At 41.4% G+C, this 19,468-nt stretch overlaps 1 pseudogene; it reads right to left on the bottom strand.

Moving 5' to 3' along the window:
* Window positions 1–3,440: 3,440 nt before the first annotated feature.
* On the bottom strand, window positions 3,441–4,606 carry LOC116753949 (annotated as a pseudogene).
* Between the last annotated feature and the right edge of the window lie 14,862 nt (window positions 4,607–19,468).

Genomic DNA, 19,468 nt, shown 5'->3' with positions numbered 1-19,468 from the left:
GACCTTGCTGACCTGAAGCTCCTGCCCCTCCCCTGCCGGGGTTAGCCAATTTTTATGGACAGTAAAACGACTTGCCTGGAGGCATGCCTTTCATAGACAAACCAACCAATCTACAGCCGAAATCCTCAATCACATTCTTTATCAAACTCTTATACTGCAGGCTACTATTTCCCTATCTTACTCCCCCCGGCCAGGTACCAGACAGCTAGGAGCAGTCCCTTTGCCCCAGGGTTTATGGAAATTATTCAACCTAGCCAATCCTAAACCGTACTCAGCCTCACTTGTTGCTTACCACAGAAATCACAATAAAATTCTTACCCACATTCCCCTCCCCTCCTGACTGAACTTGGTGGTTTCCTCTGCCATGGCATGGCGTGCCACCTCTTCTTGGGATCTCTGAGCATAACAGCTGTCTTTTCAATGGCAATCTGATCTGTTGACCTTGTCATACCTGAATAATAACAAAATCTATTATTTTATTTTATTTTTTTGTCCGCAACATGCAGCATGTGGGATCCCAGGCTCCCCAACCAGGGATCAAACTCGTTCCCCCTGCAGTGGAAGCACGGAGCCTTAACCACTGGACCACCATGGAAGTCCCAAAATCTACATTTTAAGACAAAAATGCAAATTAAAAACAAAATGAAATGCCTTGTCACACTCTGTAGGATGGCTGTTATCAAAAAGATGGACAACAACATGTATTGGCAAAGATGTGAAGAAACTGGAACCCTCATATGTTGCTAGTAGGAATGTAAAATGGTGCAAATGAATGGAAAACAGCCTGGAAGTTCCTCAAAAATTTAAACATATAGTTATCACATGACCCAGAAATTCCACTCCTAGGTATATACCCAAGAGAAGTGAAAACATGTCCACACAAAGGCCAAAAGATAAGTAAATAAAATGTTTGTTAAAACAAAAAAGGAATGAACTATTGATATATACTGCAACATAGATGAAACTTGAAAACATAATTTCAAGAAACCAGTCACAAAGTACCACATTTCCATTTACATGAAAGGCCCAGAATAGGTAAATGTATAGAGAGAAAAAGTAGATTAGTGGTTGCCTAGGGACAGGGAGGATGAGTAACAACTAAAGGTTTCTTTTTGGGGTAATGAAAATGTTCTAAAACTGATTGTAGAGCTAACCGCACAATTCTGTGAATATACTAAAAGTCATTGAGTTGAAAACTTTAAATGGGTGATTTGTATGGTTTATGAATTATATTTCAATAAAGCTTTAAAAAAGAGAACTTTTGGGAATTCCCTGGCAGTCCAGTGGTTAGGACTCTACGCTTCCACTGCAGGGGGCATGGGTTCGATCCTTGGCTGGGGAACTAAGATCCTGCTAGCCACACAGCGTGATCAAAAAATTAAAAAATGAAAACAAATTTAAATTTAAAAATAAATAAAAAAGAAAGCTTTTCAATGGCTTCCCACTGCCCTAAAAATAAAAACTAAATCACTAAGATTAATAGGGAAATAAGGAATCTGGTTCCAGCTAATTTTTCCACTGTCATCATTCACCAGTCCTCTCTTCATCAGTCATTACCCTCATCTTTTACTCTAATTCTAGCCGTGCTGATTTTTTTTTTTTTTTTTTTTTGCGGTAAGCGGGCCTCTCACTGTTGTGGCCTCTCCCGTTGTTGCGGAGCACAGGCTCCGGACGCGCAGGCTCAGCGGCCATGGCTCACGGGCACAGCCGCTCTGCAGCATGTGGGATCTTCCCGGACTGGGGCACGAACCTGTGTCCCCTGCATCGGCAGGCGGACTCTCAACCACTGCGCCACCAGGGAAGCCCCATGCTGAATTTTTTTTTCCTTGAATATGTTTGATGGTCTTAAAATATGTCTACAAGATCTTTGGCACTCCTCCTTTCAAAAAGTTGAAGTGTAATTCTCTCTCCTTTCAATATGGGCTAGACTTAGCGACTCACTTCTAATGAGTAGAATGTGGTAAAGTGATGTTGCATGACTTCTAAGACTAGGTCATTAGGCATTGTGACCTCCTTGCTCTCTCTTAGGGAAGTTGTCATATTTCAAAGATACTCAAGCAGCTCTATGGATAGACTCACGTGGTAGTGAAACAGGAAGGAAGTGGGTAGGACACAACCTTTGAAAGAACGACATAGCCAGAGGACATGACATAAACTGATTAGAACCAAAAGGGTCCAATATGGCGGACAAGTCGACTTCCACTAGACCTTGACCCTCAGTATACGCTCATTGTACTACATACATTAGCATGCTAAATGACACACTGGCAGGTGCCGTGACAGTTCCAAGGCCGACCATAAGGATCAAAAAGTGGGTGGTGGGGCTTCCCTGGTGGCGCAGTGGTTGAGAGTCCGCCTGCCAATGCAGGGGACACGGGTTTGTGCCCTGGTCAGGGAAGATCCCACATGCCGTGGAGCGGCTGGGCCCGTGAGCCATGGCTGCTGAGCCTGCGCATCCGGAGCCTGTGCTCCGCAACGGGAGAGGCCACAACAGTGAGATGCCCGCTTACCGCAAAAAAAAAAAAAGTGGGTGATGGCCCAATTCCTGGAAATCCCAGCCTCTTCCTGGAATAGCTAGAATACTCCTTCCACTGATTAGCCTGTGAAATTACCCACCCGTATAAAAACTGACAACCCCATACCCTGGTGCTGCTCTTGCATTCTGAGATGGCCCACACTCTGTGGACTGTGTTTCTCTCTAAATAAATCCACGTCTCACCTACCACTTTATGTCTCACTGAATTCTTTCTGCAATGAGACATCAAGAACCTGAGCTTCATTAAGTCCTGAAACCAGGTGTGTGATCTCAGTTGCAAGACCTTGGGTTTTGGCCATGTTCGAGTCCCAGCCCCTTGGGTTTGAGTCCCAGTCTGGATTTTGGCCGGGGTGAAGTCCTGGCATGTGGGTTCAAGTCCCAATCTGAGGTGCACGGTTTCAGTAGGGAACTGAGGCCTCCTGCCAACAACCATGAGAATGAGCCATTTTGGAAGCAGATCCTCCAGCCAAATTTATTAAGCACCCAGATGACTGCAGCCCCAGCCAATATCTTGATGGTAACCTCATGAGAAACCCTGAGCCACAACTACCCAATTAAGTCACTTCCAAATTCCTGACCACAGGGACTTCCCTGGTGGTCCAGTGGTTAAGACTCTGCACTTCCACTCTTCCCTGGTCAGGGAACTAAGATCCTGCATGCTGCACGGTGTGGCCAAAAATTAAAAAAAAAAGAAAGTAAAGAAAAAGAAAAAAAAAATTCCTGTCCACAGAAACTGTGAGATCATTTTTTTAATTTGATATTTTTATTTTAAGCTACAAAAACAAGCAAACAAACAACAACAAAAGACTTGAAATAGGCTTTTCAAGTTATGTAAATTCCTCCTTTCCAAGGAAGCTGAAGTTAGATCAGTGCAAGTTACCCTCAAGGCCACATACATCCTGCTTCACGGCTGCTTTCTCTCTGTTGGGTTTTGATCCTTCTTTGAGTCATAGTCTGGATCATTTTCCTCATCTCCTTCTTCTTCCCCTTTCTCATCCTCTTCTTAAACTTCTTCATCATAATCATCATCATCTTCTTTAGTAACTTCTCCAGTAAAGTATACACTAATCTTGGGATTATACATTCATGTAAAAAGTGATGACTTCCAAGGTCTGCAGCAAGGATAGCTTCAGCAGCAGCAACCAGATCTCCACTCTCAGGAACTTCAGGAGGTGCAAAAATATTAAAGAGTATTAGAAACTGTTTTGGTCACAGTACAAACTGCCCCAAGTCCCTTGTTTCTGCTTCTTAATGATTTTCAAAGTGACAATTCTTTCCTTTTTTCCAATCTATGTGGACCTTGTACAACCCTTAATTTCTGGTCCATCAAAAGAAAAAGGAACAGAATCATCTGGTTCTGACTTATACTATGTGTCTTTGTCAACAGTTCACTTGTAAAATATTCACTGGGTTCAAAGTGAAACTCTAAGACAAAACTCATAGGCCGGTCTGCATCTAAGGACTTCACTTTTCTTTCAAGTGCTTCAGAATATGTTTATCATGTTCCTGAAACATATCACTGAGCAAGTCAACATTCTTAAAAATGGTCAACCAAAATTCAGGAATTCCCTTGGGGTCTGCTTTTTCTTTATCTTTTTTCTCATCTTCAATCTTGGCCTTTTCTTTCAGTTCTTCCAAAATTTCATTTTCCTCATCTGGTTTCCATTCACATTCTTCTTATGTAGGTTCATAAGTGATCTCAAATCGCTTATCAAATAGAGGCTGATAGAGAACAGTATATTTTCCTTCAAGATCATGAACTTCCTCATAGAATTTGACTTCTATATATGCACATTTAACTTGAAGGATTTTCAGAGCGTTCACTTGTCTTTTAACTACCCTAGGCAAGCTTTCAATGTATCCTGTTGGTGTTTCTACCAGACCATCAAATCTTTCTTGAAGAGCTACAAGAATCTGAGGATTTTGCAACATCTGAACAGTCAGCTGACCTGCTTTGATATTTGATTCTTCACTAGTTTCTTCTTCTTCTACTTCTTCAACATCAACCAAACCTTGATCAAGTTCAGACTGCTCTTTCTTGTCAATGTCTGTGTTACTGTAAGAACTCCAAATATCGGTGGCTAGCACAGGGAACCAGGTGGCTGGAGCTGCACAGGTAGTGAATCAGGATGGCAGCCAGGGTGGGGGGCAGGGGTGGGAGCAGAAGGTGTCACCATGAGCAGATGATGCTAAAAAAGCAAATATTTGTTTCTTAAGCCACTAGATGTTGGGGCTTAAAAAAGAGATAACTTATATAATATGACATGCTGCATGTCACCCTCAAGTCAAACATCTTAAGATGTTTACCTCACTAATCCTCAGTCATCCTTAAAGATGTTCCCCAGTCATCCTTATCCTTATCAGCTTCAAGATCATTTTTTCCAGGCTTCTTTAACTACTGATTAGGTCCCTCTGCTACTTGCTACCATAGCAAATATCCATTAGTTGAATCATCTGTACACCCTTATAGACTCTTAAGTTCAATGAGGTCCCATATAGAATCTGTCTTGTCAATGTCGTGTCCTTAGCACCTGCCACAGTGCCTGACATATGGTAAACTATAAATAAATATTTGGAGAATGAATAGCTAAATGAGTGCATGATTGAATTGGGAGATATAAGGAGATAATAAAAATGTAATGAGATAAAGAACCCATGTGTGGGACTTCCCTGGTGGTGCAGTGGTCAAGAATCCGCCTGCCAATGCAGGGGACATGGATTCAAACCCTGGTCCGGGAAGATCCCACATGCTGCAGAGCAACTAAGTCCGTGTACCACAACTACTGAAGCCCGCACGCCTAGAGCCCGTGCTCCACAACAAGAGAAGCCACCGCAATGAGAAGCCCACGCACCGCAACGAAGAGCAGCCCCCGCTTGCCGCAACTAGAGAAAGCCCGTGCGCAGCAACGAACACCCAACACAGCCAAAAGATTAAAAATAAAATAACAAACAAACGAACCCATGTGTGCAGAGGCTGCTATGAGAGCACAGAAGAATGGCATTTAATTCAATCTTCACTCCCTTACGGTGTGACTTTTTGGCAAGTTACTAATATCTCTATCTCTCACTGTCTCTAAGGGTCATTTTCCTTATGCATAAAATTAGGATAAGAGTTCCTGCCTCATAGGGTTGTTACATTCATAAGCTAATACCTAGTAGAAAAAATGATAATAACACCTGGGGATTTAGAGAAGAGCTCCATGAGAAATGAATGCCTGGGTAGTATTAAAGCGTGAGTAAAAATTAGGCAAAAAGGTGGGAAAATCTAGGCAGACAGAAAAGCAGAAACAAAGTTTCAGAGGTTAGAGGTAGCAAAGTGCATGCAGAAAACTTCACACAATTCGTAACCCTAGAGTATAAAGTGCAGGAAAGGGAAGTGGCAGATGGTGAGACTAGAGATAGGGAGGTAGGGATAGCAACATGGAAAGCTTCTTATATTATATTACACTTTTGGAATTTATTCTGAAAAAAAATTAGGACCATTGAATGGGAGTGAGTTGGTCATATTTGCACGTATTATTCTGATTAGCTTAAAAATCAGTAATCTTCACACCCACTGAAATGGCTATAATTAAATAGATGGACAATAATACGTGTTGGCAAAGATGCAGAGAAATTGGAACCATCATACATTGCCGTTGAAAATGAACAATAGTACCGCTGATTTGGAATTCCTATTTTCTGTTCTTTTGATAGTGCCCATCCTAATGGGTGTGAGGTGATATCTCATTGTGCTTTTGATGTGTATTTTCCTGATTACTAGAGATGTTGAGAATCTTTTCATATGTGTGTCACTTATTTGTATATCACCTTTGGAGAAATGTCTATTCAAATCCTCTGCTCATTTTTTTTTTTTTTCCAGTACTGGGGACTCTCACTGTTGTGGCCTCTCCTGTTGCGGAGCACAGGCTCCGGACGCGCAGGCTCAGCGGCCATGGCTCACGGGCCCAGCCGCTCCACAGCATGTGGGATCTTCCCTGACCAGGGCACGAACCCGTGTCCCCTGCATTGGCAGGCAGACTCTCAACCACTGCGCCACCAGGGAAGCCCCCTCTGCTCATTTTTTAATCAAGTTATTTGATTTTTTATTGTTAAGTTGTAGGAGTTTTTAAATATATTCTGGATATTAACCCCTTGTCAGATATATGAGTTACAAATATTATCTCCATTTAGAAGGTTGTCTTTTTACTCCATTGACTGTGCTCTTTAATGCACAAAATTTTTAGTTTGAAGTAGTCCCATTTTTCTATTTTTGCCTTTGTTGCCTGTGCTTTTGATGTCATATCCAAGAGACCACTCATTGCCAAGTCCAATATCATGAAAACTTTAACACTTTCTTAAATACCAAGAATGCTCTCCAGGGAATTCCCTGGGGGTCCAGTGGTTAGGACTTGGCGCTTTCACTGCAGTGGCCCGGGTTCAATCTCTGGTCAGGGAAATAAGATCCCGCAAGCCATGCAGTGTGGCCAAAAAAAAAAAAAAAAAAAAAATGCTCTCCAGATCCAGATTTTTCTGTTTACCTGTGATGAAAGCCAAGTTTTTTCTTTCCAGTCCATCGCCAGCAAATACTTTTGTAAAATACAATAAAAATTAATTACTAGAAAGTGACTTTAAAAAGAACAAAGACCTCAAAAATGCAAGCTGACATTTTTATTATTAAATGCAACAAACATAAATTATTCTGTCAAATTGCTATAAAAGTTCCTAAATGTTTGTTCTCAATTTCCATGATTATCTGGACACAGACAGGTAATACTAGTTCAGGAACTAACTCTAATCCACGGTGCACACTCTGAGATTTTGAGTAGCACTCCTCTAGATCTTCCTCAAGGGTGTGGTATGGCAAGTAAGGTGAGGTAACCACTGTGTCTTTATGTAGCCATGGTGCCTCTATGGCTTATAGACAGAGCATCCCAAAATAGTTAAGATTTCCTATAAACACACAAGGGCTGAGAATGCCTTCAACATGACTGATCTTCACTGTGACAATACACAGTGGTCTAAAAGACTCCTCTGCATCACCACAGTTAGGTAAAACAAGAACTGAAAAGAATAAAAAAATTCACTCTCACTGTATCATAGTCCCCATAGCAGCTCAAACACCTGCCTCCTCCATCTCCCACTTAGTCAACCAAAAATCTTGCAATTAGCAAGGGAGGATCCTTTCCTGACACCGCCCGTGTGTATAAGTGGGTGTAGAAATACTTGAAGAATTTTTACTTCTTTTACTTTATCTCAAGGTTTTTAGGAGAAAAATCAACACCAGAAGAACTTAGAGGAAATGCTTCTGATTCCGTTGATATCACATCATCTCAGTAAGAAAAGCTGCGGAACTCATTATTATGGCAGTGCCACACCTGTGCTTTTTGCAACATGCATCAATAGAGCTCTGGCATCTCAAATATACTGGGAGGAAGTCACTTTGACCCAATCCTATACAGTATTTCCTAGAAAGAGACCAACTCTTGCTATGAACAGAAGAGAGGGCTCAGAAATACCTACAACGCACTCTTAAAAAAGGCAAACTGATTGGAAGGTTGACTGTGAAATTTGTCCTGAAGCTGTAAGTTTGCACAAGTAGGCTACTTTTACTTAGATTGTATGTTTATTTATAGTGGTTTATGGGGGGTGAGGGTAGCTGATGAAGAATGTGATACCCCTCTAGGGCCAGGATTAAGGTAGAGCAAGTAAGTCACTCAACTAGGGGGTAAAATTTAAGGGGTGACCCAAAAGCTCAGTAATCAAGATAAATAATATTTAATACAATATTTTAAAAAATAAAGATTGGTGCAGAAAGCCTCGAAAAAACAGAATATCCAAATTTTAAAGATAGGATCAGTATTGCTAATTTTCTCTTTGGTCTCAGGCTTCGGCATAGCTAGGCATATCGCTGCCTGGCACTGCCATTGAACAAGTACATGCAGAAAGAACTGCTTTCAGAAAACTGCTGGTTTTCGATTTTTGGTTTTTTTATTTTCAACAAAGTCTGGATAGTCATGATCAAAGCAAATGCTTGGAAGTCAGCTCCACAATTCCCAGGATTAAGATGGCTGATCGCTGACCTTTCTAAACTCTTCTTTTGAAAATCTCCTCCAGGGAATTCTCTGGCGGTCCAGTGGTTAGGACTCCGCACTTTCACTGCCAAGGGCCCGGGGTTCAATCCCTGGTCGGGGAACTAAGATCCGCACGGTGCAGCACCCCCCAAAAATGTCAGAACGAGAAACAGAAACACAAGCCCCATCTTCAATAAAACTAGGAAATATTTGTACCCCCAGACCCCAACATATGAAGACAAAAAGCAGGTGGAGGAATGGTTAGCAGAACGTTCTTGGAGAATACCCTCAAGAAGCAAGACTACCTAGGGAAGGATTGAAGCCTGCAGTACCCTGGAAGGCAGTGGTAGGAATAGGGCATTGAAAGCGATGAGTGGGGTCTGAAAAGACTAAAAAAGCAGTTAGCACTCCAAGCCCCACTCCCATTAGTCAGCCAACCACCCCTCCCCCACTCCCACAGTACTTTATCTGGGGGAAGGCTTCCTGGGGAGCAACAGGCAGGAAGAGGGCAGGAGTGAGGATTTAAGGAAAATGAAAGTCTGCCTACTGAACTGAGGTTCCTCAGTCCCCTTACCTCACCCTGTGCTACAGTGCCAATGGCCAGGCTTATCCTTCCAGGCAGATTACAGGCTCTTTCTCTTGATAAACTAAATTGCTACAGAGAAAATACCTATACATACTGACATTTGGGGGACCACATTCACACCCACACCCACAAGCTGGCTGACTACCTCTTTAATCTAAAAATAAGCCCACAAGCTGACAAGAACTGCCCACTCACACAGAGCTTCCAATCAGCTTTGCAGCGATTCATTTGAAAATCTGAACAAACATTCAAGGATCACCAGATCTTTGAGGAAAGTTTCCAACAGTAAAGACAGAGTTCAAAACAAATAAACTGGAGGGGGAAAAGAAGAACTCAGAGGAAACAGATAATGCAGACCGTAGATTAACATTAAATTAACATTCTCAGGGAGATAAGATTTTATATCCCTGAAATAAGACTGAAATTCTCTCAGGAAGGAAGGAAAGAAAGGGGGAGAGGGAGGGAAATGAAAGGGAGGAGGGAGAAACATTAGAGAACATTAGGTGCTTTTGGACATTAAAAATGAGGGTGGAGTAAAAAAGATAAGAAAATTAGGGCTTCCCTGGTGGAGAGTGGTTGAGAGTCCGCCTGCTGATGCAGGGGATACGGGTTCGTGCCCCGGTCCGGGAAGATCCCACATGCCGCGGAGCGGCTGGGCCCGTGAGCCATGGCCGCTGAACCTGCACGTCCGGAGCCTGTGCTCCGCAATGGGAGAGGCCACAACAGTGAGAGGCCCACGTACTGCAAAAAAAAAAAAAAAAAAAAAAAAAGACCACATACAAAACACATACAAAAGGTTGGGAGTTAAAATAGTATTAAGTTTCTCAACAACATTGGATGCTAGAAGACAATGGATCATTGTCCTTAAAATTCAGAATTAGAAAACAATATTTAATTTAGATATATTTAGACATGCATAGTATCAAAACGTTTATCTTCTTTTTATCCTTCGTCAGGATGCTATTGGAGGATGCACTTCAGCAAAATAAGAGAGTAAACCAAGAAGGAATAGGTCATCAGATCCAGGACCCTGGATAGTCCAAGGATTACTACTGTGTGATAGGTCTGGAAAGAAATCAGTACAGATCCAAGCCTGAGGACAGACATCTCTAGGAGGGAGGTCTACATGGGGAGGAAATGGCAATGAAAAAAAGTGTGAAAAATGGGATTCGCAGGCATTTTACAGAAGGAGAATGTGGGAGAAAGTTCTTTGAACCTAGTCAGAGGTTCAAAGAAAACTAAGCAGAGGAAAAAAAAAAAGGGTAGGGTGAGGGCGGTTAATGTCATTATTCTACACTTCTAGGCTAAGTAGTAAACAACATAAATACATGCTAGTGGTATTGAAAACTGAAAAATTAAGGAGGAATCCCATATTTTCCTAAATACAGAAAAACTTCTTGGCATAAAGTTATACTTTATAGTAATCAGTTATAAAATCAAATATTGAAAGCAATCTAAATGTCCAACAAGTAGGGAATGGTTAAATAAATTGTGACATCACTTCATGGAATTTAAATCAATAACATTGCAGTCATTTCTGCACACCAAGGATTCATTTTAGAACCTGCCTTGAGAGCAGCTTGTTAAATTGACAGGAGGACTGAGAAGAGAATGAGAGTTGCTTGCGTGTTACTGTTGTGGGAAACTAAAACTAAATGCCTGCAGAAAGATCAATCGGTCAAGTAAATGCCCAAACAGTCAACCTCAGAGCTCCCACGTTGTTAGTATTTAGTATTGTAGACAGGAAGTAGGAAACGAAAGGTAGATGTTTTGGTAAACCTGTATCTGATGGCTTTGGGAAGGAGGACACAAGGGTTAGTAATAGCATGATCTCCAAGTGGTACTACCTGGAAAGAGACGAGACGGATGGTGGGGGCGATGTCGACCTACCTCAAGAGTGAACTGATTCACTGCGTAATAGGAAACCAGTGGGGAAAGATCTCGGATACAGTCAAGAACAGAGGACTCACATTCCCCTTTTCCTAGGACCAGATCCTCAGCAGATCAAAAAAGCCACCCTTCTACCCCAGCAGCACCAGATATGAAGTCCTGGCTGTTCCTGAACAGGGCCAGTGAGGCAAGGAGGCAAGGGACCCTTGGGGAAACCTGCTGGTGACTCCAAGCCCCGGAGGGGCTGCCAGAACTCTGAGCCTTATGCAATAGGGCTGTTAGATGGCTTCAACAGAAGTGTCCTTTAGGGGTTGAAAAACTGATCAACTTTGGCTATACATTACCCACCCCCACCCCTAACCCCGGAAACAAGACAAACAAAAACACGCTATGAGAGTACAAGAGTCTATATTACATTTTCTTGTCTTAGTTAAGACTATTTTGAAATAGAAACTTCAGCCAAAGAAGCAAATTCACTGTAAGGATACAGGGGAATCTCTTGAACCCATGGGTTTGAAACATAGCCAGGGAAGTAAGAATGGAAAACTATCACAAACAAAATCAAATGTCCTCTTAGTCTCTGGTTTGTCTGTCTGTCTCCTACTCTCTCTCCCTCTTCTTTCCTTTCTCCTTCCCTACCTTTCTCCATCTCTCCCTCTTCCTCCCTGTCTTTCTTCTCTATCCCTTTCCCCCTTCCCCTCAAGGACTCTCCCTCTGTTTTCTCCTTGGGTGGGTCTCATTCTTTTCCCTCTCCACCTACTGGCAAACCTTGAGAGGTAGTTTTGTCTCCTGTTCAAACTGCTTTTACTTAAGAGAAACGTTCTTCTTCCCCACTTCCTACCCCATTTTACTGAATAAAATTCTCTGTGGTTTATAATATCAACAACTTTTGACTACTATTTTGAACTCGCTGGCTCAATTGTCCTTCTCTGGCACCAGTCTGGCAAAAATCCCAGGCCTCGATCAATCCGATGGTTCATACTATCCATATGTGTACCTGTGCTGCTGTGAACACTTGGAGAAAACCATAATGTGCAAATTGGTATGATTGGCACCACAATGAATTCATGGTCTCCAATCTCCACTGGGCTCTTACAACACTGTCCGGGAAATAAAATCAGTGAGCATAAGTATCTTTTACTATACTAGGAGACAGGTTATTTCCACAAATAGGGCTGCAGTGATCATCTTGGTTCGTTTCATTTTTTAAATTTTTATTTATTTTAATTTATTTATTTGGCTGCACTGGGCCTTAGTTGCGGCACGTGGGATCTTTAGTGGCAGCAATGTGGGATCTAGTTCCCTGACCAGGGATCAAACCTGGGCCCCCTGCACTGGGAGTACGTAGTCTTAGCCACTGTACCACCAGGGAAGTTCCCTGTTCATTTCATTTGATGAAATATCATCTGTGCATATCATTCAGTTCTCAACTCATTCCATCAACTAAATTTAATCATTGTTTTTCATTTTCATCTTACTTGAACCCTCAAAAACTTTTGACTTTTTTGACAGCTTTCCAGTGAAACATTCTTTTCTCTTGAATTTCCATTACAACACACACTTCTGATTTTCCTCCTACTTAGATGGTCACTACTTTTCAGTTTTCTTTTGGACCTTCTTCTTCACTCAGCCTTTCAATGTCAGAGTCTTCCAGGCACAGTCACTAGCCTTCTCTTCTTGACACTCTATATATTCTTCAACTACATTATCTATTCCATTCATTTCCATGGTTTCAATATCAATTTTATTTCTTTACACAAGACTTCTGAGTTCCAGATCACTGTCTCTTACTCCCAACTCAACCTCTCCACTCAGACATCACATATTTGGTCATCTCAACACTTAATACTGCCAAAACCATATTCATGATTATCCCTTGCAAACCTAGTCTGCCTCCACTGTCCCTCTCTTGCTCAATAACATCATTCAGCCACTTGTTTATGCCAGAAACTGGGGACTCATTTTGACTTCTTTTCCTTTACCACTTTTATATAATTAATCAGCAAGTCCTATAGACCCTACTTTCTACATAAATCTATATTCACTTCTCATCATCTCTACTGGCACCACTTCGAGCCATCAATCATTTCTTCTTACTCCACCTCCTTCATGAACCACTGCAATAGCTTCTTCTTTTTTTTAAAAAATAAATTATTTATTTATTGGCTGCGTTGGGTCTTCATTGCTACACACAGGCTTTCTCTATTTGCCACGAGTGGGGGCTACTCTTTGTTGCAGTGCACGGGCTTCTCACGGCAGTGGCTTCTCGCGTTGCAGAGCACAGGCTCTAGGCGCATGGGCTTCAGTAGTTGTGGCACGTGGGCTCAGTAGTTGTGGCACATGGGCTTAGTTGCTCTGTGGCATGTGGGATCTTCCCAGTCCAGAGCTCAAACCCATGTCCCCTGCATTGGCAGGCAGATTCTTACCCACTGCACCACCAGGGAAGTCCCTGCAATAGCTTCTTAATTTCTCCCTTTTCATTCACTCTTGCTTTACCTCAGTATATTTATACCATCTTCTTATGATATAAATCTAATTTTATATAACTTTTCAAGTTCTCCCATACCTTTGAGGCTTTGCATATGCCACTTTCTGTGTCTGGAATGCTCTCTCCTTTCTCTTTGCATGGCTAACTTCTACTCATTCATCAACCCTCAATTTAAATATCATTTTCTCTGGAATATCTTCACTAATCATTCTCAAACAAGGCTTATAGTCCTCTTTATTCTTTCTTCATAGACCCTCTCACAATTATAATCTAAATATTTTATTTGGAGAATTATTTGTTTAATATCCATCTCCCCACTATGTGTCTTGCTCACTGTTACATTGCAAACCCTCAGCACAATGCTTGGAGCTTGGAGCATGGTAAATAAATATTTGTAGAAAAAAAATATTTTTAAGTGAATATTTAAGTACTTAAATGAATAAACATTTGAACGAAGCACATCAAGAATCAAAAATATTGGGCTTCCCTGGTGGCACAGTGGTTGAGAGTCCACCTGCCGATGCAGGGGACATGGCTTCATGCCCCGGTCCCGGAAGATCCCACATGCCGTGGAGCGGCTGGGCCCGTGAGCCATGGCCGCTGAGACTGTGCGTCCGGAGCCTGTGCTCCTCAACGGGAGAGGCCACAACAGTGAGAGGCCCATGTACCGCAAAAAAAAAAAAAAAGAATCAAAAATATTTATCTCATTAATTCACTCATCACTCTCTGAGACTCATTCTATGTGAACAATACTAAATAAGGCAAAGCTTTATATATAACCATCTTTATTACAGTCTTATTTATAAAATATAATATACAGATGATCTGAATATCCAACAAAAGGAAACATAAGCATACTAAAATGAAGTAATTTCTTCTCGAATCTAGCTGATCATCAGACTCCCCTGGAGTCTCTATAAAAATAGAGATTTCTGGGTTTCACTGGACCTACAAAATTAAGCTCTCTTTGAGTGGACACAGGGGAAAAAAATTCCTTAATTTCCTCTGATGATTAGCCAGGTTTTGGAACCACTGGGTTTAATGGGAAGAATAGAAGTAGAGCTAACCTTGTTGCTTATCAGCTCTGAAACCAAAGGCAAGTAAATTTTCAGACTACCCTGAGGCTCAGTTTCCTCATCTGTAAAATACCAATCCCTGGGGTTGGTGAGGAGTAAATAAAATTGGTGTCTGTAAAGTACTTGACAGGTACATTAAGTAATTGCTATTATTGTTAAGGTACATTGGCACTATAGAATATTATACAGCTACTAAAATAACCTCTCTGAAAAAAATTCTCATTCTCCTACGTATGTCAGTCAAAGTCCCGGAAGAAAGGACCTGGTACACTGAAACTGCGTATTTTGAGGGGATTTAACAAAGGGATTATTTACAAAAGGTTTAGGGAAACCAATAAGGATTATTGCAGAGTTTTGGGTCTGTCAACAGCTGTTACCAATCCTAGGCCAGAAGGGAAGATCTCAGAAAGGGTAGGTATGAGAGAGACAGCCTCTGATAGGAGATGGAACCTTCCATAAGGGGACACAGCCAACCCACAGCAATCCCTCAAAGAGGAAGGGGAAAATAAATACTCTTATGTGGTATTGGGTTAATCCATACAGAAGAACGCAATAGAACTTATTGATGGAGTCCTTACTGGTCAGCTTCTGGGGACACAAAGCAGAATGGAGAAGGGAGAGAAGTTGATCTGGACTAAAGCAGGATACAAATCGTATACACAAGTATTTCAACAGTATAAAAATATCCATAACAATTAGATTTAAGTAAATACATAAACATTTTATTATTGTTTTTTTTGGGGAAGTGGGACTATAGATTACTTTTCCTACTCTTTCTAATTGTTTGAATCTTCTAAAGTTTCAACCATAAATAGTAATAGTTAAGATTTATCGAGGACTTATTTTTGTATATAGTATGTGTATTAATACATTTCATCTTTGCCGCAACCCTGTAAGGTAGGTACTATTACTATCTTCATTTTACAGATGAAGAAATTTCAGCTGGAGAGGATAAGTGACTTATCCAAAGTTACAGAGCCACAGGAAGTAAACTATGGAGCCATGATTTAAATATAGACATTCTCCTCTGGGGTCCATGCATTTAAAAGCTCTACTATGTTATTTACATTCATAGTAGATAACAAGAAAGACTTTTAGGACTTCCCTGGTGGCGCAGTGGTTCAGAATCTGCTTGCCAATGCAGGGGACACGGGTTCAAGCCCTGGTCCTGGAAGATCCCACATGCTGCAGAACAACTAAGCCACAGCTACTGAGCTCGCGTGCCACACTATTGAAGCCTGCACGCCTAGAGCCTGTGCTCCGCAACAAGAGAAGCCACCGCAATGAGAAGCCCGCGCACTGCAAGGAAGAGTAGCCCCCGCTCACCGCAACTAAAGAAAGCCCGCGCGCAGCAGTGAAGACCCAATACAGCCAAAAATAAATAAATAAATTCATTAAAAAAAAAACTTTTACAAAGAAAAAAATGAATAAGCTTGAATTTGTTTTAAAGAAAAACATTTTTACAGTACATTTTCCTGGTATTCAATTAATATTAAATATATATAATATACATAATATTTGTATAATAAACATAGTAATGTATATTTATACCCTTGTTTCCTCCTGGATGAGGCCACCTAGAATAAAGACTACATTTTCCAAATCCCCATGTAACTAGGTGTGGTCATGGCTAAACTCTGGGCAATGAGAAGTAAGCCCAGAAGTTAAGTGTGCAGCATCCAGAAAGTGTCTTTGAAGGGAGAGGGTAAGCACTTCTCTCCTTTATTCTTTCTGTTGGCTGGAATGAGGACATAATGACTGGAAGTTAAGCAGCCATCTTGGATGATGAGGCAAAAAACACATCTTAAGTCTGAGTAAGTAGCAAGATAAGAAGAATTTGTGAAGCCTTTACCAGCCTTGGAATACTCATCTCCAGACTTTTTTTTACATAAGAGAAAAATGAACTTCTCTTTTCTGTAAGCCATTGTTTATTTGGATTTTCTGTCAGTCACAGCTGAACCTAATCCTAATTAATACTTTTACTTACCTTCCTTTAATCTTCTTTTTGCCTATTTGTTTCCATTCTTCCCTGCCATGTGCCAGACACATCTACTTTTCTCTTCCTCTCCGTCACTTTTCCTGTCCTTATTCCAATAAATGTTTATTGAGCAATGCTATCTACTAGATTCAGAAGAACAAAAATGCAAATGATTCTGGCTCTACCACTTAGGCATTCATGGTCTAATTAGGGGCGACTTGTAAGCAGGTGCAATATGGTGCAAAAAATACCATAAGGAGGTATGTACAAAGGACATGGAGAGAACTTTGAGACTCAACTCATGCGTAAGCTTTCCTGTTTATCCATAAATCTGTATATCTTAAACAAAAATCTTTTATCTTCTTTCTTTGGATCAGCTGTCTTTCTCCTTCTCTAGTATGTTAAATGTTATAGTGGTGACATAACAAGACTGGCATGAGATGGGTATAACTAGGTCCTTGGGCCTGTTTTTTTCCTTTTGGACCCAAAAACCTTAAAAAGGAGGTGGATGTGAAATTGATGTTTGTAGATGTCAAGAGGCCTTAAAATATTGCGGGATGATAGAAAACCTGCAAATGTGAAATGTTAAAATGTGGGTCAGTTGGTAGCTTCAGAATCTTCTATTGTTTTTTGTCTGTGACTGCCATGCATATAACATTAGGTACTCAGAGGACTAAAAGATTAAATAGAACACTATCTGTGCTCTCATGGAGTACATGTGCTTAATGGATTACAGTAGAACATAGGGTAAGGACCAAAATAGAATTTAAAAATACTCCTTGTTTCTCCAGGGCAAGATGAACTAGCTGACTCCTGAGCCATGAACTACCTGGTGAGAGAATTGTAAACCAGAGACATCTTGACTCCTGAGACTACGATTAAGAAATGTCACAGAGGGCTTCCCTGGTGGCGCAGTGATTGAGAGTCCACCTGCCGATGCAGGGGACACGGGTTCGTGTCCCGGTCCGGGAAGAAACCACATGCCGCGGAGCGGCTGGGCCTGTGAGCCATGGCCGCTGAGTCTGCGCGTCCGGAGCCTCTGCTCCGCAACGGGAGAGGCCACAACAGTGAGAGGCCTGCGTACCACAAAGAAAAAAAAATTCAACCTAAGTTGGATGTACTCTCTTCCTGGAGAGGACCCTAGTGTGGCATTCCTTATGTGCATTTCAGCACAGTGTCCTGGCCAGTGGTCTTGGGCCTCCTATCTCCCATGACCTCACTTCATTATTGAAAACCCTTGTCAAATTTCAGCTCTCCCATACTACGTGAATGTGAAGATTCTCACTTTCCTCAAAAACAGCTGCCAAAGAACAATTGATGAAATTGGAGTCTATTTATATTTCTATTGTAGAAAACAAACCTTTTTTCTCATTAAGAAAGCAATGCATACTTGCATCAATTAGGAGTGTATAATTGCAAACAGCATAACACAAATTTGGTAACTTAATAAAAAAAGAATTTATCAGAACTATATCAGAGTTGTTCATAGAATCAAAGGAAGAACTGCAGACATGGGTATCTGAAAAGATAGCAAGGGCAGCCCCCAGAACCTGGAACTAAATGACCAATTTCAACAAATATTCACTGAACTCCAGCTACACACCTGGCACCACCCTGGGTCCAATACAATCAAACACGATGTTTGTCCTTCAGGAGAGGAAAAGGAGGAGAGTCAAGCAAGGCTTTACCAAAGAAGAAACGCTTGAAGCAGGTCTTAAATTAGAGTCTGCTGGGTGGAACAGGGAGAAAATAGCATGGATAAATGTACAAAGATACCAAAAAATGATGAATGGCATATAGGGGAGGGACAGTAGTTAGGGAGACAGGGAAGGATACTGGAGGACTCTATGTCCAGTCCCCCAAACTGAAGGGGAATTCTGTGGGGTATGGAGGTTGGGGGTCAGGAGAAGGGGGAGGAACTCAGTCTTGATTGTACCTGGACAGTAATGACTGATGGAAATGCCTCTATCTGAAGCTTCAATTACACCCAAATCACATAAGAATGTAAATTTAAAGTCAGAGGAAGTTGGCCTGAGACTAGCTGGGTGGTGTAATGCCTCCAAACAGGTCAAAAGACCCAGAAGTCTGATATAAACTTGGTGAACAAGAATCAAAAAAGAATAAAAAAACCTGGACAACAAGAACAAGAATGTTCTGAGTGAACACCAGAGACAGGAGCTTAATGCTCACAGATAGACCACATGTGAGTGAACCAGCTCCGTTTTAGAGTTAGGGATGTTGCAGACATCATTATGTCATGAAACACTTAGATTTAATCATAGGTGATTAGGAAGAAGAGAGGGGAAATGGAGATGCTCACCATTATTTTGAGTATTTACTAATGCCAGGCATTGTGCTAGGAATTTTGCACACATTATATAATTTAATCTTCAAAATAATCTTATGAGATAGATACTATTATTTATCTCTCTTTTGTAAGGGAGGAAACTAAAAGACAGAATTGCTAAGTAGCTAGCAAGCTACGGAACCAGGGTTTGCTGGCTCTTTCTGACTTACCATGATATGACTTTATTTATTTATTTATTTATTTTAAAAAAATTTTATTTGGTTGTGCTGGTGTTAGTTGCGGCAGGCGGGCCTCCTTAGTTGCAGCACACGAGCTCCTTAGGTGTGGCATGCAAACTCTTAGTTGTAGCATGCAAGTGGGATCTAGTTCCCTGACCAGGGAAGTCCCACCATGATGTGACTTTAATCAGGAAAAGAACATAATCAGTTTGGAAATTTAGAAAGATCTGTCTGGGGGACTTCCCTGGTGGTCCAGTGGGTAAGACTCCACACTCCCAATGCAGGGGGCCCAGATTCCATCCCGCATGCATGCCACAACTAAGACGTTCACATGC

Source organism: Phocoena sinus, chromosome 5, assembly GCF_008692025.1.
Source record: "Phocoena sinus isolate mPhoSin1 chromosome 5, mPhoSin1.pri, whole genome shotgun sequence".
NCBI classification, from domain to species: domain Eukaryota; kingdom Metazoa; phylum Chordata; class Mammalia; order Artiodactyla; family Phocoenidae; genus Phocoena; species Phocoena sinus.
Note: the sequence above shows the minus strand (reverse complement) of the source record. Positions and strands in the feature narration are given on the sequence as shown.